At 43.3% G+C, this 26,331-nt stretch overlaps 1 protein-coding gene across 2 annotated transcripts in view; it reads left to right on the forward strand.

The window, feature by feature from the left end:
• Positions 1-9,036: 9,036 nt before the first annotated feature.
• GNB1L (guanine nucleotide binding protein (G protein), beta polypeptide 1-like) overlaps positions 9,037-26,331 on the forward strand; it is a 79,630-nt gene continuing 62,335 nt past the window's right edge. Inside the window, exons 1-2 of one of the 2 annotated variants that reach the window (XM_015410117.1) lie at positions 9,057-9,099; positions 18,566-18,698. The gene's annotated coding sequence lies outside the window, so the exon portion shown is untranslated. Of the gene's footprint in view, positions 9,100-18,565; positions 18,699-26,331 lie in introns of both variants that reach the window. The other variant, XM_015410118.1, reaches the window with a different exon arrangement.

Below are 26,331 nucleotides of genomic sequence, written 5' to 3' on the forward strand. Positions count from 1 at the left end.
GGGGAGGAGCATCAGCCCAGTGCAGGGAGCAGAAGCTTGCCTATCTATCTCTCCTGAGCGGTTGAGAGAGTCTGGGAAAGCAAGCTATGATGCAGCAGCAGAACTGGAGAAAGAAGCAGGAGACAGCCAGTCCCGTGCGGACCTGATAGAAGCCCTCTGAGGGACTCATCCGGCCCCCTGGGCCACATGTTTGACACCCTGGGTTATAAAGGCTTCCATTCCAGGTTGAGATTTTGCTTGGGTGGCAACAGTAGCCGATGTTTCAGCACTGAAAATACCATCTCTTTTGTTCTATTTTACTAAGGGATTGTGGGAAAGCAGTGGGATGACCTGTCGTAAATGTACAACCAGTTCTGATTCCTGTTGGTCAACTTAGGGGAATACTGAATGCATCCTGGGATAACATTTTTGGAATTAACGTATGACCAGGAATACATCTTAATGGAGACCACCTCATCGCTGCCTTTTATGAAACAATGAAAGGGATGATATCCATGGAGCGCCATGACTTGGTATCAGTTGGTCATGGTCGACATCCTGTCGTTTCCTCAGGCTCTCCTTGATCTTACATCACTCCCCTTTTCCAGCCTTCGCTGCTCATTGCTCCATGTGGGGGTCCAGCCCCCTGCCTTTTGGAAATGCCTGGCCTGGGGCATGCTATCACTGCAACTCATACTCAAAGCAAAGAGTGGAATTCAGATTATAACCACACAAAGGGGCTTCAGTGAGATCAGCTGTTTGCCAATGCTAAAATATACACTTGCTGTAAAACAGGCAGCAATTACCCACATGTGATACCCAAATAAAGCCCTTGATCCATTTGTGTCACAGATCTTCAATTTACTCGCATTCATGCTAGAGGTGCTCATAAAAATGATATCCATGCTTAAAATCACTTCGAAGTGCATTGTGAGGAGGGACCCCCACATTTGCAAGTGATACGGCACTACTTAGCTAATGCTCATGTTTCTACTACGGCTTTTCCCTTCATGGTTCTTCCAGTGGCTCCTTTATGCTTTCTGGTATGCTGCCAAACACCTGTGAGTTAAAGTGCAACAAATATTCTTGCTGTTTAATTTAGCTTTGCACAGAAAGGCTGTATTAGTCCTGATGTAGGCCTAATCCTAACCTTCTAAAGAGGTTTAAGGCGCTCTAGTTTCACCTAATCCTGAAACCTAAACCTGAATCTTTGAAAACCTCCATGACACCACAGGAATGGGCAAATAAAAGGCTTCTACTATTAAATTTATTAAAAGGACACAGTGTGTCTTTTGGATTTCAGACCTAAAGCTTTCTCTAAGGAGCTTGCAGTAGTCCACAATAAGAATGTTTACTTTGCAGACAATAGGGTGAAGGTCTTGCTGAAGGTTTACTTGGCTGCGAAGTCTGACGGTTAAAAAAAAACAGACGAAAGAAACAGAAATAATATCCCCTCAACGGAGGCTAAGCATGTAAGGAAAATTACTAAATAACTAACATGTCTAGACAGTGCAAGGCTCACAAAAATGAGCTGGTTCTTATTTTATTGACTGTTCAAATCACCCACAATTAAGCACCTGAGCCTTTAAGCCAAGTGCTAAATTTGGGGGCTGATTCCTGTATTCCTCTAAGCACGCAGTAGTACTAGAATTGCAATTAGGTTTAGTAATGAGGAGTATGGTATTGTTTTGCAGAACAATGAATTAGAAACTCTGTCGGATGGACAGAAACTACTTTAAAGGACAAATACTTGTCTGGGGTTTTATAATGAGGGTTTGGGTCCACATGTTGGGTAAGTGATCTGCTCTCTGAATTAGTGCACTGGCTTGAAAAATATATGTCAAAGCCCCACTGCATCCCTCTCTTCCTGCTAGTCCATATGGGCTAGACCTAGGTGGGATCAGCATGGGATCAACTCTAACTTTCCCAAAACAGGAAGTACAATTTCAATATGAACTTCCTGTTTCACATCCTTTCTCTGTGCTACCATCTGGGCTGAGAGCATCCTAAGAAACAGATTGGGTCCACCTTTACTCAGATTTTATTACTTTGAATTAACTGGGATGTATGTAGTAAATTATTTTAGATAACTCCTTTGCCTTTAAAGCTGTCATCTTCAATACGGGGATGACTCTTTTGTCTTAAATGATTGCAAAACTTGTAGAATTTTAGTAGGGGTATCTTTTCCTCCAACAGAGTGAATTTTTAGTTTCCATACAGCTGTGGATGAAAGAGGCCTTCCTTCTATAAAAATTACTTTGGGTGAATGAAATTGTGATAGAGACTATTAGGATGGTAAGAATTTTGCTGTACATGTAAAATCCTTTATAAAATGGAAGTAAATAAAAATTGAACTTTTGCTGTTCCTGGGAATGAAAACTGAAGAAGAGTTGGTTTATACCTCACTCTTCACTACCCAAAGGAGTCTCGAAATTGCTTACCATCTCCTTCCCCTCCCCTCCCCACAACAGACACCATGTGAGGTAGGTGGGGCTGAGAGAGCTCTGACTGTGAACTGCTCTTGAGAGAACAGCTCTGAGAAAACTGTGACTGACCCAAGGTCACCCAGCTGGCTTCATGTGGAGGAATGGGGAATCAAACCTGGTTCTCCAGATTAGAGTCTGCTGCTCTTAACCACTACACCAAGCTCGTGGAGCAAAATAGTCTAGTATGACACAGATGTACTGCTGTGCCAAAAAGCTCCACCAATCACAGCTGGTGTCCTGCCCCATCATATTGTGCTATGGGAGGGGGGGCTATTGTAAGGAATGCAACCCAACCCCAACATCAAGCAGACATCTATGTTTCCCAGTGCCCTTAGGCCTTCCAGAGCATCCTCTCCATTTTCTTCCTCCTCCATCACGACCCACCTGCAAGAGATGCAACCAAATTTTGGTTTCTGATCTACAGTTTGAGACCTTTTCCTTATGTCCATGCAATGGGGAAATCTTTGTGGTCATCACTGTGTATCCTGCAGAGAACTGGGCAACTATACTTTGTATAGAATAGCTAAAGGGGAGTAGAGGAATCTTAACAAGGGGCTGCTATAGATTAATTTTGTTGGTGGCTCCCATTTTTCCTTTTGTCTCTTTCTTTCTTACAAATAGGTTTACTTAATTCAGAGCTACCTGCAGTCTCAACCCCACAAAGTAGATCGGAGCTTTTTTTAGTACTGTTCATACAAAGCCATCAGTGTACTGGTTATAACAGACATGTCAAACATATGGCCGGGGGACCGGAACCGGCACATCCAGGGCTCTTATCCGGCCTGCAAGCAACCGGGGGGGAAACCAGTCCAAATGTGGACCAGAAGGGCCTATATAAGGGTATTATACCCCCTGCTGAGGTCTCTCCCTTCCCCAAATGCAGGCCCTCCCCAGGGTCCTCCCCCAGATCTCCTGGGATTGCCAAACCCATGTTGGCAACCATAACAGGCGTGGAGGGCTGGTTTGGCCCCAAGCTTTGCTGAGGAGGGGTATGGGTCATGACCAGTGGTAAAATATCTCCGGTACCTGGCATTACATTTTATGACACACATGGCCCAGCCCGACAAAGTGACATTTACTATGTCAGATCCAGCCCTCGTAACAAATGAGTTTGACACCTCTGGTTAAGAACTGTCCACATAATAGATGGAAGGGCTTTGGATCAGAGATGCACCTTTGAGTTCTGCACAGGAAACAATCCCTGGGCATGTGGAGGGGTCCAAGCTGGACTGGGACCATGGCACATGGAGAGAAGGGGCTTCAGCCCCGCCCCTCCAAAAACTGTTTAATGCTGGTGTAGGAAACAACTGTGGTGTGGTTCTCCCCCCCCCCCCACGTGCCCGGGGATTTCTCTTGCCACAGGGAGGCACAGAAAGGGCTGATATTGCAGGAAATTAGCAGCCATATTTTACTGTACTTATAGACCACCTAATAATCATTATTATTACTATCATCATATGGCAGTGTGTATAGTGTAGCCAGGAGATCTACAAGAATGTCTTGTAGATAAAAGTTCTAGCTCATTACCATTATGCACCACCAGGTGGTGAGGTAGACTTGTTTTTAAGGCAAGAGACATTTGAGAGGTGGTTTGCCATTGCCTGCCTCTGCATCATGACCCTGGTATTCCTTGGAGGTTGCCCATCCAAATACTAGCCAGGGCCGACCCTGCTTAGCTTCTGAGATCTGACAAGATCGGCCTAGCCTCGGCTATCCAGGTCAAGGCTATAGCCTGCCTTTCTCACTGAGACTGAAAGCACTTTACCCAGCATAAGTCATAACAGTCCATACAAAGAGACATCTAATAAGCACAGGATAGGTCTGTACAATCTATATGAGAAGACATTAGGCTTGCCAAGTCCCCCCCGCCCCAGAGGCCCGTTACCCGCCGCCAGCGGATCGGGCCCCGGGGAGAACCCCACCCCCAAAGCACGTGACGTGCCCAGCGTCAGCACGTCACCCAGAAGTGACGCAGTCACGTCGGGCGTGTTGGGGCGGGGCCGCGGTCATCCGAGGGAAAACTCTATGGTTTTCCCTCGGATGATTGTGGTCCCGCCTCTGGTGTGCCCGACGTGGTTGCGTCACTTCCGGGTGACGTGGTTGCGACGCATGCAGCTTTGCACATGCGCGCACACTCCCGGAGCAGCGCTGGAGTCCCCCGCTGTACATACAGCGGGGACTTGGCAACCCTAGAAGATGTTGAATGAGCAGTGTATTAGGACATAATACAGAATGCGCAGCTAATGAAGGAAAATGGTATTAGGTAAAGGTTCCCTTGCTCGAAAGCTAGTCGAATCCGACTCTAGGGTTGCAGTGCTCATCTCTGTTTCAAAGCCGAAGAGCCAGCGCTGTCCGAAGACGTTTCCGTGGTCATGTGGCCGGCATGACTAAACACCAAAGCGCACGGAACACTGTTACCTTCCCACTGAAGTGGTACCTATTTATCTACTTGCAATTTCTTGGTTTCAAACTGCTAGGTTTGTAGGAGCTGGAACTAGAGACGGGAGCTCACTCCATCATGCGGCACCCGGGTCTCGAACTGCTGAACTACCGAGCTTCCACAGCCTGCAGTTCAGCGTCTTAACCACTTGAGCCACTGCATCAATAGAAAACAATGAGAGCCAGTGTGGTGTAGTGGATAGAGTGGCAGACTAGGCCCATGGGCAATCCAAGTTTGAAATTGAAAAGTACTAAGAAACGTGGAGTGATTTCAGCAAAGTACTTTTATTCAGCAGGAAGGAACAAGACAAAGACTGCCGGCTCGCAGGCCGGTATATATGCCCATAAAACCCACCACCAAAACACACCCTCTACTTCCTATAGGCTATTTACAGTAGCCGAGAGTTCCATAGGCTCTCGGCTGCGGACCTGGCCCTCTGATAGGTGCGGGCTAGGATCCGCTTTGCTATTGTTCTCCCTGAGCGAAGCTTCAGGGCTTTGCTTGACCGCATGGCCCAACGGTCGCGCACGTGGCAATGGCGGAGTACATTACAGAAATCTTATTTCTAACATGGAAACTTGATGGGTGACCATGGGCCCATCACAAACTCTTAACCTAGTCTACCTCACGGGGCTGCTGTAAATGGAGGAAGGGAGAATGGTATTCTAAAAGCTGTTTTGAGCCTTGGCCTGGCAAGCCCCATCTCGTCAGATCTCAGAAGCTGAGCAGGGTTGACTCTAGGAAATACTTGGATGAGAGACCTTCTTGAAATACCAGAGGCGGGGGCAGGCTTTATTCACAATTCTCTGAATATCCTCCAGGCCCCCTGTAGGGGTCAGTCACCAGAGGCCACCATGACTTCTAGGTCACACATACTCACATGCGCGCGCACACATACACACAAAAAAAATACAAAAAAATACCCTCCAAAAAAGTTGTTTTCAGTTCCAACAGGGGAGAAAAATGGGATATAAACAGATAAATGAATGCAATAAAACCACAGGGTAGTATGTGCAACAAACAGATAATATATTCCGTACACACTGGTATAATACACAGTTCTTTTCCCTTTATAAAGCATCTTCATGAACTTTTGCCTTTATAGAAAAACTCTTCTGAACAACTCCATTTTACCTCATTTGCAGAATGACAAGAGTGTAGGCATCTTCCTGACTTCCTCAGCCAGGTCATTGTAACACGCAGGAGCCACAACAGAAAGCATGCATCCAGGCAGTTGTTGATGTTGCCTGTTTGCAGGGTGGCACCGGCAGAAGGCCCTGAACAGATGAGTGAAGCTGTCATGGTGGAACGTAGGAGGAGAGGCAGTCCTGCAAACAGGAGGGGCCCAAGGCCATGCAGCACTTCGTACCTCATAGTCAGGATCCTGAAGTAAACCCAGAAGCCAACGGGCTGCTAATGGAGTGCTTGCAGAATGAGTGCAATATAAATGTCCTGTCTAGCTCCTGATAACCAAGCTGTGGCATTCTATGCCAAGCGGAGTCTCTGGGTTGCCTTCAAGGGCGAACCCACGTAGAGTGCCTTACAACACTCTCATATTGAGGTTACTATGCATGGATCCAGGTGCCTAGGCTGGCTGAGTCAAGACAGAAGACCGTCTTCCAGGCTTGAAATTGGAAGACAGCATTATATGTTGTTGTAGCCACAGGCTGCAAGCCTCAGAACACTCTTGGGAGTGAGCCCCAAATGGGATTTACTTCCAAGTAGACCTACTTAGGATTGCTACCTGAGAACCAAACCAGCTGTGTGCAGGGTATTCGGAGTACCCCTCCTGTACTTTTTCGAACGTCATTTTCAGATGTGTGGAAGCCAAATTGGTAACCTGCGTGCATGTAGGGATGAGGAAGATTAAAGACCCTTCCCTCTCTCCCAAGCTGCATTGGGCTGACTCGCCCTTGGCTATGTCCTCTATTTGTGTAGATCAGGGCATACTGTAGCTTGGGAACCACATGCGGCTCTTTCACACATATTGTGCGGCTCCTGGCAGGACAGCTGGGGAAGTGAAGGGGAGGCAGGCCTTCCCACCAGTTTTCCCTTCCCCAGCCAGTGCTCCCCTCCCTGGGTAGGCTTGAGGTGGGCCCCCCCGGGGTGGGTTTGGGGGGGGGGGGGGGGGGAGCAGAAAAGGAAAGCTTTAACTTTAAATGCGTTCTCAAAGCATGGAGAAAGCATTTGTCTCTTTAAACATCATTATCAATATCTGTTTTTACCCCTTTTGTTTTTATTTCCGGCAGTCTTATTTAATAATGTTAATAAAAAGCAAATTTGCATATTTTCCAATAAAAACATGTGTGTAATATTTGTTCATGTCTTGTGGCTCTCAGACATCTGATGTTTCTTCTATGTGGCTCTTACCTTAAGCAAGTTTGGCCACGCCCGGTGTAGATTATGGACTTCCATACTAGCAGCAACAGAAATACAAAGAAGTGAGCAGTGACTCATGAAAGCTCATACCCTACCACAACTCCTTTATTATCTGTATGCCAGCTTCCTGCTATTTACATGTCCTACTATATGTGTTATTAGCTATATTTATTGCTGTTACTTATGCATCTTGACTCTAATCTGCTCTTCCTGGCAATTCCCCCCCCCGCATGTAATATTTGAGGAAATCTGTTTCAATGTTGGCTGAAGAAGTGTGCATAGGCTCTGTTCTCCCACGCACACAGGGTTGAGCTTGGTTTGTCTTGGGAGTGCTGCTGGACTCTAGCTTCATTCTCACATCCCTTTGTTAACTCTTGCATTTAATAATAATAATAATAATAATAATAATAAAAATAATAGCTCTCGAATAAAAACTATTTTAAATCTATTTGTCCTTGCTTTAATTTACATGCTAACTTGCTGCCATCCATTGATCTCACTGGGCACCTGATCCAACTTCAGCTCTGCATATGCATCTGGGCTCTGAGTGGCCCTTCCTAACGGCTGCCCACCCCCCTCTCTTTGTTTCCTGTAAGTAACCCTTGAGGAGATTTTATTCCATTTGTCTGAAGAAGTGTGCTTTGCTCGCAAAAGCTGACACTCCGAATAAAACTTAAAAAGTAAAGGTAAAGGTTCCCTTGCTCGAAAGCCAGTCGAATCCGACTCTAGGGTTGCGGTGCTCATCTCCGTTTCAAAGCCGAAGAGCCAGCGCTGCCCGAAGACGTTTCTGTGGTCATGTGGCCGGCATGACTAAACACCAAGACGCACGGAACGCTGTTACCTTCCCACCGAAGTGGTACCTATTTATCTACTTGCAATTTCTTGCTTTCGAACTGCTAGGTTGGCAGGAGCTGGAACTAGAGATGGGAGCTCACTCCGTCATGCGGCACACTTGGGTCTCGAATTGCTGAACTACCGATCTTCCACAGCCTGCAGTTCAGCGTCTTAACCACTTGAGCCACGAATAGAACTTGGTTGGTCTCCAAGGTGCCGCTGGACTCAAACTTTGTTCTGCTGCTTCAGGCCAACACAGCTACCCACCTGAATTTTACCACAAATTTTGTTCGCCTTTAAGGTGCTACTGGGCTTTTGCTCTTTTCTACTGCTCCAGACAGACTAACACGGCTACCCATCTTGAGCTAACAGGAAAATTGGCATCTTTGTGCCATCTGGCACCCAACCAGTGTTCCCTCTAAGCTGAGTTAGTGTGAGCTAGCTCACTGTTTTTTAGACTCCGGCTCACACATTTTTGCCTTCACCCAGGAAGGATGACTCCAGAGGAAACTAATTTATGCTTAGCCAAATCGCTGGCTCACAACTTTAATGGCCAGTAGCTCGTAAAGTAGAATGTTTGCTCACAAGACTCCACAGCTTAGAGGGACTATTGCACCCAGCTCTTTCAAGCGCTCAGAACTCCTCAAACGGCTAAGACGATCAACAAACAATCCCTACTCCTTGCCAGGACACTCCACCCCTTGGCACCTTCTCCAGCAATCGGCGCATGCGCCATCGCCTCAACCCACTCCAAGCGCGATAGAATGCCGGGGAGTGGAAAAGAGAAGCGGGAGCTGTCAGTTTCGCTGCCACGTGACAGAGCGCGCTCCCTCCCTCGTTGTACAGCTCGGCGTTCTGCTCGCCCGCCTGTGGATCGCCGGGTGATCGATTACCCCGTCCCTTCCTCCTCTTCGCTATAGAAGTGACTCTAAGGGGGGGGGGGGTGTTACTCCTCCCCTTTCGCCTTCGGAGGCAGTACCGGTGAGATAACCTGCTGGAACTTGGGGGAGGCGGGATTGTGGGAGAATAGCACTGGGCAAGGAGTGGGGTTTCGCTTACGGAGGGCACTGAGGGACTATGCTGGGTGGGGGGAGGTGAGGGAGGTTCTCCCACCTACCCTTAGGTTGCTTGCTGCTTCACCCCCTCCCCCCTGGCGACAGACCTGTCAAAGGCACAAAAGAGGCAGGAGTTCAACAGGTGGCGCCTTCACCAGTCTAAGTAGGATTGTACTATTTAACGAGGCACTCCTTAGGTCGCTTGCTGGCCTCCCCCTGTACCTCCTGTCACTGTGTCTTGAGTAGCTGACCACACTGCAGAAAGAGATCCAGCCAGTTTCACTTTTTTCCCGTTGGGCTGCAGTATTTGGAGGTGGTTGGGGAGGAGTTATGGAATTCACTGCCCAGGGGATGTCGTGGCCACTAGCTCAGGCTTGGTTTGCACATGCCAGAGGATGAGGTGGTAGAACGGCATGCACCTGTTCAGACTGCAGATGATGGATTCTAACTTTGAATGTTACTCTGTCAAGGGGGGGGGATCCATGCAGTTAGAAAACTAGTGCAACAGGGGAAAGGTGTGCTCATCCTCTGTTTTGCAGGAGGTTTTAACATAGAGGAACATTCCAGAATCGGAACCTTTATGATCCTCCCACCTGTAATCTGAAATAGTGTAGTAAAATGCCCACATTATTCTCCTCCCTGTGTAAATCATGTGCTTTAAGGTCGGGATTGGATCATTATGTGCAGGAAAAGGGCAACCATTTCACTGGTTCGTAACCATGATGGTTGAATGAAGCCTCCATGCTTGTACACAGTGTGCCTCTTAAGAGCCAATTTCTGGAGGGGCAGCAGTGGGAAAAGGCTGCTCCTTCACACCTTACTAGTGGACTTCCAGAGCCTTCTGGTTGACTACTGTGGGGAACAGGATGCTGGATTAAATGTAACTTGGGTCTGATTCAGCCAGGTTTTTCTCATGGAAGTTTTTCCTGTTGAATTTCTGTTTATTGTTTGGTAAACAATAAACTGCGGTGGCTCAAGTGGTTAAGACGCTGAACTGCAGGCTGTGGAAGGTCGGTAGTTCAGCAGTTCGAGACCCGGGTGCCGCATGACGGAGTGAGCTCCCGTCTCTAGTTCCAGCTCCTGCCAACCTAGCAGTTCGAAAGCAAGAAATTGCAAGTAGATAAATAGGTACCACTTCGGTGGGAAGGTAACAGCGTTCCGTGCGCCTCGGTGTTTAGTCATGCCGGCCACATGACCACGGAAACGTCTTCGGACAGTGCTGGCTCTTCGGCTTTGAAACGGAGATGAGCACCGCAACCCTAGAGTCGGATTCGACTGGCTTTCGAGCAAGGGAACCTTTACTAAAGCACATAAACAGTGTTAGAAGCCAGTTTGGTGTAATGGTTAAGTGTATTTATTTATTTTGGCTTCTATCTTGCCCTCCCTGCCACAGCAGGCTCAGTGCAGCTCACAACATTGTTACTGATAAAACAATTTCTCAGTTAAAATTACAATAAAATAAATCTAAAAACAATACATAAAGTGCTAGCAATGGCATACAATATGGCAGATGTCCACAATCAATTAGCGCATGGTCTTGGTCATGTCAGCAAGGCACAGGCTATTCAGTGATGTTAATGATATTATTGGTGTTATTAAGATATTGATGGTATTGGGGCCAGGGCCTCAGATGGTTGCGGTGGCTCCTTAATCAAATGCCTGGGGGAAGAGCTCGGTTTTACAGGCCCTGCGGAATTGTAAAAGGTCCCGCAGGGCCCTGATGTCTTCCGGGATCTCATTCCACCAGTATGGCGCTACCACCAAGAAGTCCCTGGCCCTCATTGCTGCAAGCCTGGCTTCTCTAGGGCTTGAGAGGACCAGGTGAAAAGGCAGTCTTTTCAGGGGTGGAAATGAGGGTGTTAGTGGCCTTTTAGTTAATAGAGGGGAAGGGGGAAATGGCAGGTACTTGAGGTTCTTCTGGCTTTGTCTTTGCAGTAATTCTGCTATTGGAGATATGAGTAGTGTTTACGTTTGTACTTTTGGACAACTCAGTGGGGTTGTGATAGAACCAGCCATTTTAGTTTTGGTACTGAGTAATCTCAAGAAAGGAACCATATACCCGAATGTTGCTGTAACTGATAGGAACCGTAGAGATGGTTGGGATGAAGTTGCTAAGCAGTCAGGTTAGAACAGATAAAAGGAAGTACTTCTTCACCCAAAGAGTGATTAACACATGGAATTCACTGCCACAGGAGGTGGTGGCGGCTACAAGCATGGGTGGCTTCAAGGGGGAATTAGATAAACACATGGAGCAGAGGTCCATCAGTGGCTATTAGCCACAAGGTATAGATAGGAACTCTCAGTCTGGGGCAAGTGATGCTCTGTGTGTTCTTGGTGCTGTGGGAGGGGGGGGCAACAGTGGGAGGGCTTCTAGTGTCCTGGCCCCACTGGTGGACCTCCTGTGTGACAGAGTGTTGGACTGGGTGGGCCACTGGCCTGATTCAACATTGGCTTCTCTTCTATGTTCAGAGTACAAGGGAGTCAAAGCTCCCACCGCCAGGGAGCTTTAACTCTCAAAACCTTATGCCCAAGAAATCCTGTTGCTCTTCGAGGTCCTACTGGACTCGAATGAGACATAGTTGTGAATCAGACTTGCCAACTGAAGTTCCCTTTTCAGTAAACTGTCTGTGTTGCTCCCTGCCTCTGAGAAAAGCTATTCAGCAGAGCACAGCTGAATAAACACTTAAGCATGGAACAATGCACAACTTGCCAGAGGTTTTTTTTTAAAAAAATACATCCATAGATAAAACTTGGGCTGTGTATAGATGTGCCTTGACATCACTGCTTGCTGCTCTTTTGTTTCCTTGCGTAGCTTGAGCCTGACTTCCCATCACTTTCATAACTTATTTGACAGACGTACTCAGTAAATTGAGAACGGTAGTCAGTCTTTGCCATTACCCCTTACACACACACACACACACACACTGCATTTCTGGAGTTCTGGACACCTTTTAAAAACATTTTAAGCTGCAGCATGAACATTCCATCACTTGAATGTTAGTTTGGTGCTTTCTTTAGAAAAGAGCTGGCTTTTCCTATTTCTGAAGGGGAGGCTGCATGGAATTGTAGAGCACAGTTAGTTTCAGATGGGTAATGGTGTTGGTCTGCAATAGCAGAGCAAGGGTCGAGTCCAGCAGCACCAACAAGATTTCCTGGGTATAAGCTTTTGAGAGCCAAAACTCCCTTCATCAGATACAAGTAAGAAATGCACCAAATAGTTGTTCTCAGCAGGCTCATCCTTGAAGGTTAGATGCATAGCCTTACTTCAAACTGCATCTCAGTATGGTAGGCCCCATCATCAGAGACATCCTTGTGAGAGGTGAAGACTGCCCACTGAGAGTCTTTGGCTTCCCCGGCCAAATTCTTGGATTTCTGATGCAACACAGCGTTCCATGCGCCTTGGCGTCTAGTCACACCGGCCACATGACCATGGAATCATCTTCGGACAGCGCTGTCTCTTTGGCTTGGAAATGGAGATGAGCACCGCACCCCTAGAGTCGGATTCGACTGGCTTTCAAGCAAGGGAAACCTTTACCTTACAGCATCCCTGGTGGAGGTTGTTATCCCCTGGCCTGCAGAATCAGACTTGGTGGGAAGCCATTGTTTGAGGTACAGCTGCACAGAGCCCTATGAGGTGGACTCTTCTGCCAAACTCTAAGAACGCAAGCTTTTTATTTCTTCTGGATAGGTTTCAACTCCACCAAGAAACACCGACATTTCCCCCTATTTGCTTCTTGACGGCTTCACTCACCAACGAGCCTGGAATCAGAATGCCTCTTGATTCCACAGAGGTGGTACAGCAATCTCACACACGAGGCATAAGGCTTGTCAGCATGCTCTCGAAGATTTTTCTGGCGATTGTGATGGAAAATTTCTCTGCTAAATGTGTCTGACACCTAGTAAGGTCTGTGTCGTTCGACGAGTCTGATTTCTGATCTCAGACCATACTAAACCGTTGTATAGTACTAAATGTGTTTAGTTGGGTACCGACTGGTCTTCCTTCTTTCCACCTTCTGCTTACTGAATCCTGAGAACTCCAGGAGAAAAACACTTTTTAGCCTTCTTTCAGAAGGCTGCGGCACAGTGATCTTTGCCGAAACAGAAGATAAAACCAAGGCATGTTCAAGGCCTTTCCATCTCCCTCTGCAGAGCCTGGAAGAAGGTCTACCTACCCATATCAAACCAAAATTGGAGGCTACTTAATTTGATGGGAACATTCCTTGGGAGACCTAACCCAGTTTAATATATATGTAATGAAGCTGAGAAAGGAAGGTTCCTGGCACTGAAGCTTGATGTGCCAGCCCTTATCATGTTGAACAATCTGTCCTGGAATAAGAAGGAGAATTATGAATGTTTGGTACAGGCCTCAGGCATGCAGTTTGGGGGTACCCACCAATACAGTTTGGCCAGGTCTCAGGAGAGCATAAGATGAAGGCGGAAAGGTGGAAACTTCATGTAAATTGGCAGAGGAATTGAGGAGGCTGGCTGAACTTGCACTGGCACATCTGAATACTGCCAATGGAAGAAGAGGTTGGTGAACAACTTTGGGGCTACGATCAAGCGGCGTCTTGGTCAGGCTGAGGAATCTGTAAAAGAAAGCAATACATATTACTGGAAAAGCAAGCTCTTTTAGCTGTGTTCCAGGAACAGCAGTACTGTCTCATTTGGGTACTGGCACTGGCATGTTGGGCCTTGGGAACGTTTGCTGTTACTAGAGCAAAGCATTGCGACAGAGTTATACAACATAAAATTAAAAAATACCTAATGTTAGGAGAGGCCAAAGTCTTCCTAGTCCTGCATCTGTTTCCCACAGTGACCATTCCAGATGCTCTTCGAAGAAGGTTCGTCATTAGTTTCTGAAACAGGTTGCCTCCTTGCTGAAAGGGACAAATTTGAGAGATTAGACCACCCCACCCCACCCCGGAAATCCAGCCCAGCTAATCAAACCAGAGCTTCTTAAGCTAGTGAACCCTGCTCATTCATCATACTTCCAATTCATTTCTGTTGGTTCTGATTGTATGGTTGTGTTTTTATAGGCTGTTGTATTTTTTATATTGGGAATTCTTGTAATCTGCCTTGAGCCAGTGGAGAGGCAAAACAGAAAGCGTTTTAAACAAATCCTACGGTGATGTGTTCAGATATTTTTACCCAGCCAAATGCACAACCAGTATTTGCTGACTGAATGCCCTTTTAAAGAAATGTGCTTTGCACCCCTTTCTAAGGCCAGGAGGGGTGTACTTGTGTGAACTTCTTTCTTGAGATTACAGCTATGAAGACCTTGTTCTTCCATGTTGACAGCCCCTTAACATTAGGACATGAAGATGGAGGGCCTTCCGATCAAGGTGTTTTTTTTAAAAGTGGAGACAGAAAGGAGGCACTAAGGGTTGTAATGTTACCGTCTGGAAGGGGAAATAATAATTAATTGCCATATGGCAGTGGGTGTAGTATAGCCAGGAGATCCGAAAATTGTCTGGCAGCCTGAAACACTAGCTTTTTTTGTGGTGAACTAGGTTTTTATTTTTGGGGGCTGAGAGAACTATGACTGACCAAGGTCACCGAGCTGGCTTCACGTGGAGAAGTGGGGAATCGAACCCAATTTTCCAGATTAGAGTCCACCGCTCTTAACCGCAATACCAAATTGGCTCTCTCTGGAAGGGGAAATGGAAGGGAAGAAGGCAAAGCAGAATGTACTGATTTTTTTTTTTTTAGGAAAATACACAAATTGCTGTGAAATATTCTAACCATCCACTGTCTTAAGAGCCTTATTTTGATGGATGACATAGAAATACTCTTTTTGCTCCAGAATTGGCTTGTGTGGGAAATATTTTATAAAATGAGGAAGTTTGTTGAAAGTTGAGCTATCAGTTTCTGGAAGATGATCACATTCAGATAAGTTACAAGAATGGGCACAGTAATAAGACCAATGAAAAAAGAAAAAAGAACTGTGACAATTTAGCGCTTGGTACTATATTCATAAATCATAATATACAATAACAGAAAATAAGTAATATATATAGTGAATGTAGACGGTGGTCTCCGGAATGGTGTGCCGTTTCGACAATGATCTTCTTCTGAACAAGGATGTGTACCTTATCAAATACAACAATACAAGTCTCATTTAAAATTATATATAACAGTGTGCAAATATATAATATGAATAAGAATAAAAATAGTATGAAACCTTACATAAACTGTCTTTCAACAATTCATTTCTCTTGGTGACGTATTGAAAATATACTGTTGATTCTAAAAAGTACAACAATAGCTGTTACAATACATTTTCATTGTTATTTAATAACAATTACATCGCTCCACATACATAAATGTAAATATTTTAAATAATTGTAAAAACACTCATCACTTCATCATAAAGCTATGCTTACAGCTATGTACGTCAATGGGCTATAATTGCTGAATGCCTTAGCAGGTGGATTCTATGTAGGCATTATATCCTGCTGGTCTGTTTTTTCACACTGATCCTGTTACTACTCATACACAAGTACACAAATCACCAACTCCTATGGCAATTATCCATACATATAGGTAAAATAAAATACACTAACCATTTATAAGTGTTCATAAGTAACATGTCAAATCCAGGGATGCATTCAAACCAAATGGATAAACAGTGTTTAATTTAAAAATCCAAAAGGCTTCTCGCCACAAGAGTGTTTGTCGAATATCTCTTCTACAGTAATTGCTGGTCTGGATCACTTCTATAACTACAAATTTAAAATCGTCATATCTATGACCCATTGAAATAAAATGGTCCACGAGGGGGGCTTCTGTATGCTTGTGTTTAATTTTGGACTTATGTTCCAAAATTCGGGTCTTAATTGCCCGTGTCGATTCTCCAATATATTTTAGCCCACAGGGGCAGGTGATTACATAAATGACCCGCTTCGTGGAACATGGAGTAACTGTTCAATTCTCTCCTATAGTTAATTTCTGGAAAGTAGACAAATTTCGTTTCCACACTCAACGGACATGCTGCACATCGCAAACACTTATAGTGACCTCTGGGTGTGTTCGCTGATGGTATATTGGATCGTAAATCTGCATGTATCAAAAGATCTCTAATGCTTGCAGTTTTTCGAAAGCCTATGTTAGGTGTTACTTGGCATCCTGGTATGTCTCCCACAATGTGCCAATGTTTTAAAACAATCCTCCTGATGGAGTATGCCATAGGGGTGTAATCTAATGCCCATAGGAAACCTTCCCTGGATCCGGTGACTGTCTCTTTATATAAATCTGCTCTTGCCCTCTTGTCAGCTCTGCAGCGCCCTGCAGCTACAACCTGCGCGGGATAGCCTCTTTGTAAAAAATCTCTTTCCAATCCATTTGCTGCTATGCAGTAATCATTTTCTACAGTAGAATTTCTTTTCAATCTTAAAAATTGTCCATATGGAATATTATTATGAATGTGAGCTGCATGTGAAGACTTGTAATGTAAATAAGAATTCTTATCTATTGACTTTTTGTACGGATGTACTGCCAATTGTTCTCCTCTAATGTAAACGATGGTATCTAGAAAGTACCAAGCGCTAAATTGTCACAGTTCTTTTTTCTTTTTTCATTGGTCACATTCAGATAAGGTGGTTTGTTTCTTGCTAGTAATGGTCAAAAGCCACCAAAACATTTGGGATTTGGGAGATCTGCGGTACGTTGGACATGTGCCGTATTCATTCCTTTTCTGTTGAAGTTTTGTTAATCATGACTTTGTTTTTGCATTGTTGTTGATTTTTAATTTACAGTGTAGAACTTGTACAGCTTTATACATTATGGCTAATACACAATAAAACTAGCTATCTAGCTATCTGAAAGCCTTACAAATAAATCCATACAAGTTACTGGACAACAGTGTGTTTTTTTAAGTAGCCATGACAGTTTTCATACACTATTTTAATTGTGGCCTAAAAATGTGGTGGGGGGAAGAGAAACAAGGAACTCTAAAAAAAATACTATTATTTTCTAAAAGATTCTCTGCCTTGTTGCCTGGAGGTGATTTGCTACTTGTTGCTGAATGGTTATTTTAAAGTTTGCGAGTAGAGACAAGATATAGTTACGGGCTTCTTGGAGTTGCAGATTGTTTTAATTCTAAATTGCCTGGGTCTTGAAGCCTTTCCTTTTCAGGTCAATCAATTTGTTGGTGTTTAAGCTCATTTGGGGGTACATCTTACACCTCACAGGCATGGCTTGCTGCCAGAAATGGGAAGCGCTTTGTAGAACAATGATTTGCCATGGAATAGCCTCATGTGCCTTTGGATCTCTTGCAAGAAGTGAGCTGTGGATGTTTGGATGTGGAAGGGACCAACATCATGACTTAAGAGCTACATTGTGGAGCTTATTCAGGATTTTCATTAGACTGTGGTCTTAATTTCACTACGTAGGCTTTGCATTAGGTCTGTTGATCCCCAGAACTTTGCGCTAATGGGTAAAAATCAGTGGGTTGGAGGAAAGCAACGTTTTGACAGATACGTTTTTGCAGGGGTTATACAGCCCAGCTCTGTGACTGTTAATTTAGAAATAAATCCCACAGTGTTCTTTGAGGTTTGTTCCCAGGTAAGGGAGCATAGCATTGCAGTCTTGCTATCTTTGACCTGTAGGAAGCCTGCATTGACAGCAGACAAAGCATTCAGTGCTTTTCAAATCAATTTCATTTTGGAGAAGTGATGACCTTAGGCACATTGTTAGAGATAGCGATGAAATGGCACCTTTGGTGTGCCCGTGGGCGGCTTGTTCTGCTGTCATTTGGTCGTTGCAATCTTTGTGCAAAGCACCTTCCGATATTTGATTTCAGTGACTAGTAAATGCAAAACACCAGATATCCTTACAGTTTACAGCATCTTACAGTTTTCAGGGTTTAATAGTGTATTTCTTGCTAACCTCGTGCATTTATTTTAGTGGTATTAGTGAGGAGTGTGACTGAGCTTGGCATTTCTTGCTCTGAACTGAGCACTGCGTGCAATCTGTCAGCCCTGTTTTGCAAGTTCAGTTGAAAAGGACAGAGATGCACAGCAAGGGTGAACTTCTGTGATGTGTTGGTCAGCAGCCATCTGGAGAGGGTTATGATGGGAAGGAGATCAGACCGGTGTGCTTACGTCTGCTTCTTACTTAGCAATACATGCACTTTCGATGGGGAGTATTTCATCTGCTTAGAGATATCAAATAATTACCACTGATCTACAATTGCTTTCAAGTCTTTAGGCCAAGCGCGATTGAAGAGCTACCCTGTGCATGACTTTTTGCTCATATTTCTATCTGAATAAATCGTGCCTTTTAATTGATTGCATTCTGGTTTTGCCTGTGAAGGAATTTAGTTATCTATTTGAACTGTTTCTGTCCCCCTACTGTCTTTTTTTTTTTTTTTTTTGCTCGTTGGCGTCATGAAGTGGCTGATGTGAAATGAAAATCCATACGCTATTCGAAAAGGGCAGCATTAAAGCAACCAGCGTGGATTCAACAAGGGAAGAGCACTTCCTAAAGAATCCATTTGGTAGAAGAGAGCTAAACACCTTTGCCCCGGTGAGCAGCATGCAAAAATCCTGTCTGACACAAAATGGTTTTTAGCTGATAGCTGAAGGGAAGGAACCCTGACCCGGCTAGCTAAGCAGGGTTGGCCCTGGCTAGTAAATGGATGGGAGACCTCCAAGAAATACCAGGGTCATAATGCAGAGGCAGGCAATGGTAAACCACCCCTGAACATCTCTTGCCTTGAAAACCCCACAGGATCACCATAAGTCAGCTGTGACTTGGTGGCACTGTCCACCCCCAAAGGGAAGGAATTGTGGGGGTTTCCCTGACTTACTTGTGTAATGAGTTTCATGGACAATTGCTTACAGTTGGTAACATATTTTGACTGCTGCGTTTGGGTGGGTGGGTGTGGTGGGCCAGTAAGGGTTAATGCCTAACAGAATCTAAGAACCTTTGAGGGATAAGCTGTTTGAACAGAATTCTGTGAAAAGAGTTAGTTAAGAAATGGCAGTTGGGAACTGACAGTTGAAGAAGAGACAGTTAAGCACTGACTGTGGACTGGGAAGGAGGCGAAAGGAGTGAGAGGATCAGAGAGCATCCCCATTCAAGCAAAAAAAGGGAAATTGCTTTTAGTTAAGAGAAGTAATTCCTGACCAGTGAAAAGGGAGATAGCTCTTAAAAGAGGAGTGATCCCTGGTTTGTGTATATAGAAGGATTTGGGAAATTTGCTTGTATGTTCCTGCCTTCTAGACTTTACGAGTCAGTGAAACTCAGAAACCTATGCTTAAGTGTTTAAGCAGAAACTGAAAAGAAAGCCTCTCTCCTCAAAGTTTTAAAAGACCTTTTTGAATAGCAGAAACATTTACTTGTTGGCAACAAATTACCTGGAGTTAATGTAATTACAAAGTTACCTCAATTTTATTATCTGGTCACCTCATAATCCTACCGCTGATTCCACCTTACCTTTTATCCTCTAAGTTAAATAAAACATTTTGTTTATTTTGAATTTTCAAAAGCCTCTCATGTGCCATTTCAGAAGTTGAATATAAGAAGGTGATTTTGTCTCATCCCTCAGTTCCTTGGGCTGGGCCAGCATCAAAATATATATATTAAAGTGGTTGCGTGGGACAAACAAATAAGAAGAATATATAAAATTTTAATATAAAAAACTACAATACAAAACCGCGGCTCTCTGTCAATGATTACTCGATGAGTAATATCATAAAAAGAAGCTATAAAAAGAAAGTCTCGCTTAGGAAATCTAAACTAACCAAATACTAGTAGCTTGTACTTGGCTTTAGATGTAGTTTCCCAATCAAAGACGTCAGTGTCTATTTTATCTAAAATAGGGTACCAGATATTTAGAGGATTGGAAAAATCACTCTCATTTTGGTTATTGGAATGATAAATTGAGAAATTGTCCAACATGAATAGATCCCATACTTTATACCTCCACTGAATTATATTTGGCACCTTAGTATCTTTCCAATACTTTGCAATTAAAAGAAGAAAATAGATATAGGGGCTGTTCAGCAAGAAAGAAGAAGGAAAGGGAAAATCCTGTGCATGAGGGAGGAAAGAGGGTGAGAAATAGGAGCTATTTGGATTTTGTTTTATTTTATTTTTTGCAAAGAAAGTTATAGTGAATCGAAGGAGTGGGCAGAGTCAAATTTGTGGGAGCGTATTGTTATGATAAAGACTTATGGGGAGGGGAATCCAAGTTTTTACCTTCGAATATCATACTTTTCATGTGCCAGAGTTTAAGTTGACTGGCCATATTCCACCAACCTCACCAGTGGCCTCTTGAGTTTTCAATAGTTTCTTTCGAGGCTAAGTAAACCGTCAAAAGCCACCTGGCTTGTTCCAACCATATGAGCCCTATTCAGATGATCTATTGAGATTAGTTAAATGAATGTATGGGGGACTTATGCATGTCTGAATGGATCCTAGAAGCAGGGTCCCCAAAAATTGGGACAAAGCCCTGTTTGCACAATAGTTGTACATATCATGTAGAAGTTTGGGTGAAACTAAAGGCCTGACTCTAATCCCACTACTTCCCTATGCTCATATTATCTCATTCCATAAAGTTCCCTGTGGAAGGATTGTCTTTGGTATACAACACTTATGCAGACCACATTTAAGGCTGTTTGTCTGGCCTTACCTATGTGTTTTGTTATTCATTTGCTGTCACGTTTTTTATTTACTTTTTCGTCTTTAATCATTGTCCGTTACAAGTTATTAAGATTCCTTGCCATCTGCTTTTTCACAAAACCAGGAATTACAGATGATGTTGGATTGTGTATTCTCACGCATTTACTATATCTCCCCCCCCCCCCGGGGTCCAGATTTTCCGTAAGCCTATCCATAAAAGCACATGGATTTGTTCCACTGGCAGCATAAAAATCATGAACCAGTCAGCTGTAACGAGTTGGCTTTTGTGCAGTCAACAAAACCAAGTCTCAGGATCCCCTTTGCCGAGATGTATTTGTTTTGTCCACATTACAGGAAACTTCAGTCTTCAGGGCTGAAACGGTGAACATTTGAACTTTTCCCCTTTCCCACTTCTTGAATTATTACTCTATCAAGTGGAAAATTTGCATAAAGTGCGAATGTGACTCAAATTTAATATATCGGGGAGGGGTCCAAAAGGGAGGAAAATTCACTTTGATCCAACAAACCCAGATGGATAGATTTACAGCTTCTTTAATATTAAATGTTGATGTACAAAAATGTGCTTGGCAGTGCAAACTAAGTGCTTCATATTAATTCCGGCTCAAACCCCATTGTAAACTTGTGAGCTACGTCAAAATTATTAGCCTCGGTGGAGCCGTTAAAGCGATCGCCAAAAAAGTAAGAGTAAAATCAATCTTTCAGAAAGCTGTTGGGCTGTTTCTATAGCTGAGAGATCTGAGGGCAAACTTTGTGTGAGGGTCTTTTCAGAAAAATAAAAATCTGACCCAGATATGGGCTCCCAGAAGGTTTTTGACATAACACTGTGAAGCCACCATCAGCGGCTGTATTTTTACACATGTTTGTGTTAGTGATAAAATGGCAGAGGCGGTTTGGGAATGCTCCAGAGGGTCTGGTAGGTTGAGGTCATCGGCATCTGCAGGTTGCCCAAGGACTAGACTCTGTCACGTTTTCATCCTGCCCTTTCTCCACAGAGCTGAGGTTGACATACAGGTTTCTGTCTTCTTCCACTTTATCCTCATGACAAATTTAGGAGATGTTAGGCTGAGAGAAAGTGAGTGGCCCAAGGTCACTCAGTAGAGTTCATTGGAATCTGAACCTAGAACTCCACTACACCAGCTCTCTGACCGCCAGTTGACCCTCAGGCAGTCATCCCCATTTCTGTCTGTCTATTACATCTTGATTCTACCCTTCCTCCAAAGAGCTCAGGGCATCATGAGTGGTTCTGCTATCCCTTTTTAATACCTAGTTAAATTAAAAGACAGTTCCTAGCCACTGTTAGTGCTTTTCAAGCCATGGAGCCCCCAGGAGACCCCACCCCTCAGGGCTATCTGATAAACCTGTCTTCTCCCATATGAGCCTGAAGTCATCATCTGCAACTCAGGCATCCCTGACTTTTGGTCTGGAAGGTGTTTAAAAGGGCAGGGCCTTCTTCGTGGTGATGCCTAGGGTATGGAGAGTCTGTCTAGAGAAATTGTCTTGGCTCACTCTCTTGATTTTGGCACCCAGTTAAAACTGCTTTTCTTGAAAGAACATTTAAGGACAAGTATTCTGAGGGGTTGCTGCTGCTGTTCAGTTGGATCTGGTGATTCTAAGGCCCCTCCCCCCCCGTTTTGTGACCAGGTAGTATTTCATTTATTACGGAGAACAAGAAAAACTGTGAAAAAGTGACGCTTAATATATGTCTTTAAAGAATCATAGAAAAGTGAACAAATTAATATACATAATCATAGAAAAATATATTGACGGTGATCTCCGGAATGTCTTGCCGTTTCGAAGGAAGGTCTTCTTCTGAACAAAGATGTGGGACAAAAACTGTCTCTCAATAGTTCATATCCTCTGGTGATGTCTCACAATTATCAAAGAAGATTTTCAATAATCATAACAGCTGTAATGTATAGTAGAACCGCAGAGGATATGAACTATTGAGAGACAGTTTTTGTCCCACATCTTTGTTCAGAAGAAGATCTTCCTTCGAAACAGCAAGACATTCCGGAGATCACCGTCAATATATTTTTCTATGATTATGTATATTATTTTTGTTCACTTTTCTATGATTCTTTAAAGACATATATTAAGCGTCACTTTTTCACAGTTTTTCTTGTTCTCCGTATTATCTCATTACTGTGCCAATCAATTGTTATTATACCAGTATTTCATTTATTTACAGTGGCTGTAATTATGTGAAAGTCGGGGGGGCGGTGTCAGGAAAACCTCCCCCAAGGACTTTTTTTCAGTTTTTCCAATGGAAAAATTAGCAAATTTGGGGGAGCACTGAAAAAAACTCCTGTGAAATTTTGTCTCACTTAGAATGAGTGAAATGCTTTTTAAGTCAAAGTTCGACACACTCAATATATATGTAGCATGAACGTGTTTATGTAAAGCAATCTTCAGCATTAGATGATGTTAATTCCAATGTATACTGTAGACATATACAATATATTTTCAAGGATATGTGTATTTAAATGTGAATAATTTTGTCAATTAATATGCTATAATATGTTTGATCATAAAGTATTAGATAAGAGTCCCGTGTTTTGATGCTATAAAGTATAATGTGATATACAAATATTCTGGTAGTCCTACCTGTTGTGACTATATGAGATTGTTCTATCCAAATTATACTTTTCTCTCTCTCCAGAATTTGTTTTCTAATTTAAGTGGGGGGTTTTAACCTCTCAAATTATGGCAAACAATAAGATATTTATACTAAGGTCATTTAGTTTGCAGCTCTCTCACACCTGCCTGGTATATTTGGAATTTTACCATAGAAAGCCAGGGCATTAATATTTTAAAATTCCATTAATATGCTAAAAAGTGCAATTTTATATGCTAATTAAGTTATAAATGATGCATTTTATGTTAAAGCAGTAAAATAGGTTTAAGCTTGTTAGGAAAGTAAGTATGAAATATATTTCAGTTTGTTTCAGACTTTCTGTTCTTTCCTGGAAGGGGGAAGATTAGTTTTTCCATGGCTTCAAAATTTCTGGGGATTTTACGTTTCCTGTTGGCTGCCTTTTTTGGTTTTACATTGTACCCTGGAAAGCAATGTTGCATGGAAATATATAGGGATATGTTTGTCTTATGGGTTGGTCTCATAAATAAATAAATGTAAAAAAAATGCAAATGCATTGCAACCCGATGGTATTGTAGTCTTTTTCTCCAGGTATCTTCTTCAAGAAGAAACAAGGAGTCTGTTGCTTAATTTAGGCAGAATTTTTGGTGTAAAGCCCGAGTACCTTTTTTATAGGCCAGTGCTATGTACTGAGATTTCTTGTAATTTTTTTATTATTTATGTTTGCTTTTATCTTGTTGTTCTATCTTGTTCTTCCTCCAAGGATTTAATCTTCTCAACAACCCTGTGAAGAAGGTTATTCTGAGAGGCAGAGCCTCACCTAAGATTACCCAGTGAGTTTCATGCCAAAATAGGGATTTGACCTCATGTCTCCCAGATTTTAATCCAGTGCTCTGTCCACTGTAATTACCACAAATTGGATCTGGTTCTTTTAGGTTCGATGTAGAAAAGGTTGTGTTTCAGCCACTCTTGAATACTAAGCCAGCAAACAGAGAATTGCATGCATTTGGGTTTAAAGGGCATAATTTACAGAAAAGACTGATCTTCCCCTGTATATCAACTTTAGAACATTCAGAGAGAGATACTGCCTCAGAAAATTGGGGAAGTCTTTCCAGGCAGTGTCAGACAGCTGTGGAGGTTGTGTATTCCTTAGAGTAACAATCTGTTTGACGTTAGTGAAGATAGAAAGAGTGACTAGATTATAAAATAGTAGGCCAAGCTTTAGCTCTGTACTCATTAGGAAGAAAATCCTGGTTGTAAAAATAAATGAGTTTGGTCCACAATTTTCCTTATTCTTTGTCTCTCCCCCCACCCCCACCCCAACAAAAACACAGAACAAATCTTGGGTAATAAATCTGTTTTATGGTTCACATGAGAAAGGGTGGAGAAACTCCCTTTATTTAATCTTCCCAGAAACTGAAATACACTTGAGCTAACATGGGAGATGTTGAGATACTCATCCAAAAAGTCAGATTAGGCTTTTATTATTTTGCTTAGCTCAACAATATTCAACAATATTTCACAACTGCTTGACAACATTTTAGCTAGCTTCATATATCTTTTTATACTTAGAAGATGAGGAGGGGCCAACTGTGGCTCCACCTAGTAGGTGTACATTGCATGCCATGTAGGTGCATGTGCCAAGAATATGGGGTTGGATCCACGGCTGTTTTGCGCAACCTCACCCCTAATTCCCTTCTTTACTACCGTACCCATCCCACATCCCTTCTGTCCATGCAGGTCCCATGATCTTCAGCCTAGCTTTTTTTGGTGGTCCCATGATCTTCAGCCTAGCTTTTTTTGGTGGTCATATAGGAGGACCGTCTCGTCCCTTTTTCACCAGCTGAACAGCTGGTTGGAATCCAGTCCATGGTACAGTTGGAAGTAGGCCATGGAATGGCTTAGAATAGAATAGTTGTAAAGACGGGGAAGAAACTCAAAATATGAAAACCATTGGCCTTCTACAGCTGGTTATAACTCATAACAGGGTTTTATGCCAATTTAAGATGACTCCCACCAAATAGCACTTCAGTCACTTAAAGTAAGATGGACATAAACAGTACAACATTGAAAGTAGATACAGAATCTGGAAAGGTTGAATCCTACTTATCTAGACTGCTTGTTTTTAGAAGTGTGAGAATATTACTATGAGAAGCATGACTTGTTTTTTTTTTTTTAAAGATAAAGATTTTATTGAAATATCATAAAATTACAATAATAACAAATCAACATTTAACATATAGAACCATCAACAATCAATTAATAAAGATGAAATCGTTTCTAACTTGTTAAATGACTTGTTTCTTAATCTCTTTGAATGACTTGATGGAGAGATCGTTTCCCCCCACTTGTTATATTAATGGGTTTTCCTGGGGCAGTTGCTTTGTTTTCATAATTTTTTTCTGTTTCATTTTGAGCCCATGTGACCCTATCCACTTCCACATGTGTCTGGTTGAATGACTCATCCTTGTTTTGTTGTTACTTACCTGTGGGAAGGGAAGAGAAGAAGAAGAAAATCGGATTTATACCCTGCCCTTCACTACCCAAAGGTGTCGCAGAGCGGCTTACAAACTCCTTTCCCTTCCCCCTCCCCACAACAGACACCCTGTGAGGTAGGTGGGGCTGAGAGAGCTCTTGACAGAAACTGCTCTTTTTCAAGAACAGCTCTTATCAGAACTACGGCTTGCCCAAGGCCATCCAGCCAGGTGCAAGTGGAGGAGTGGGGAATCAAACCTGGCTCTCCCAGATTAGAGTCCGCGCACTTAACCTCTACACCAAACTGGAAGGCTCAACAGGGTCCAAAATTTGGGAGGAACTTGGTTTGTCCAGTTCCAAATTTCAGCTGGGGGTGGAAATAAGCCTGGCTAGAACTATGAGATTTTTAGGGGGAGAACGTATAAACATTGGCATGCTCAACAT

The sequence above is a fragment of the Gekko japonicus genome, unplaced genomic scaffold (assembly GCF_001447785.1).
Source record: "Gekko japonicus isolate JY-2015 unplaced genomic scaffold, Gekko_japonicus_V1.1 scaffold490, whole genome shotgun sequence".
Lineage (NCBI taxonomy): Eukaryota > Metazoa > Chordata > Lepidosauria > Squamata > Gekkonidae > Gekko > Gekko japonicus.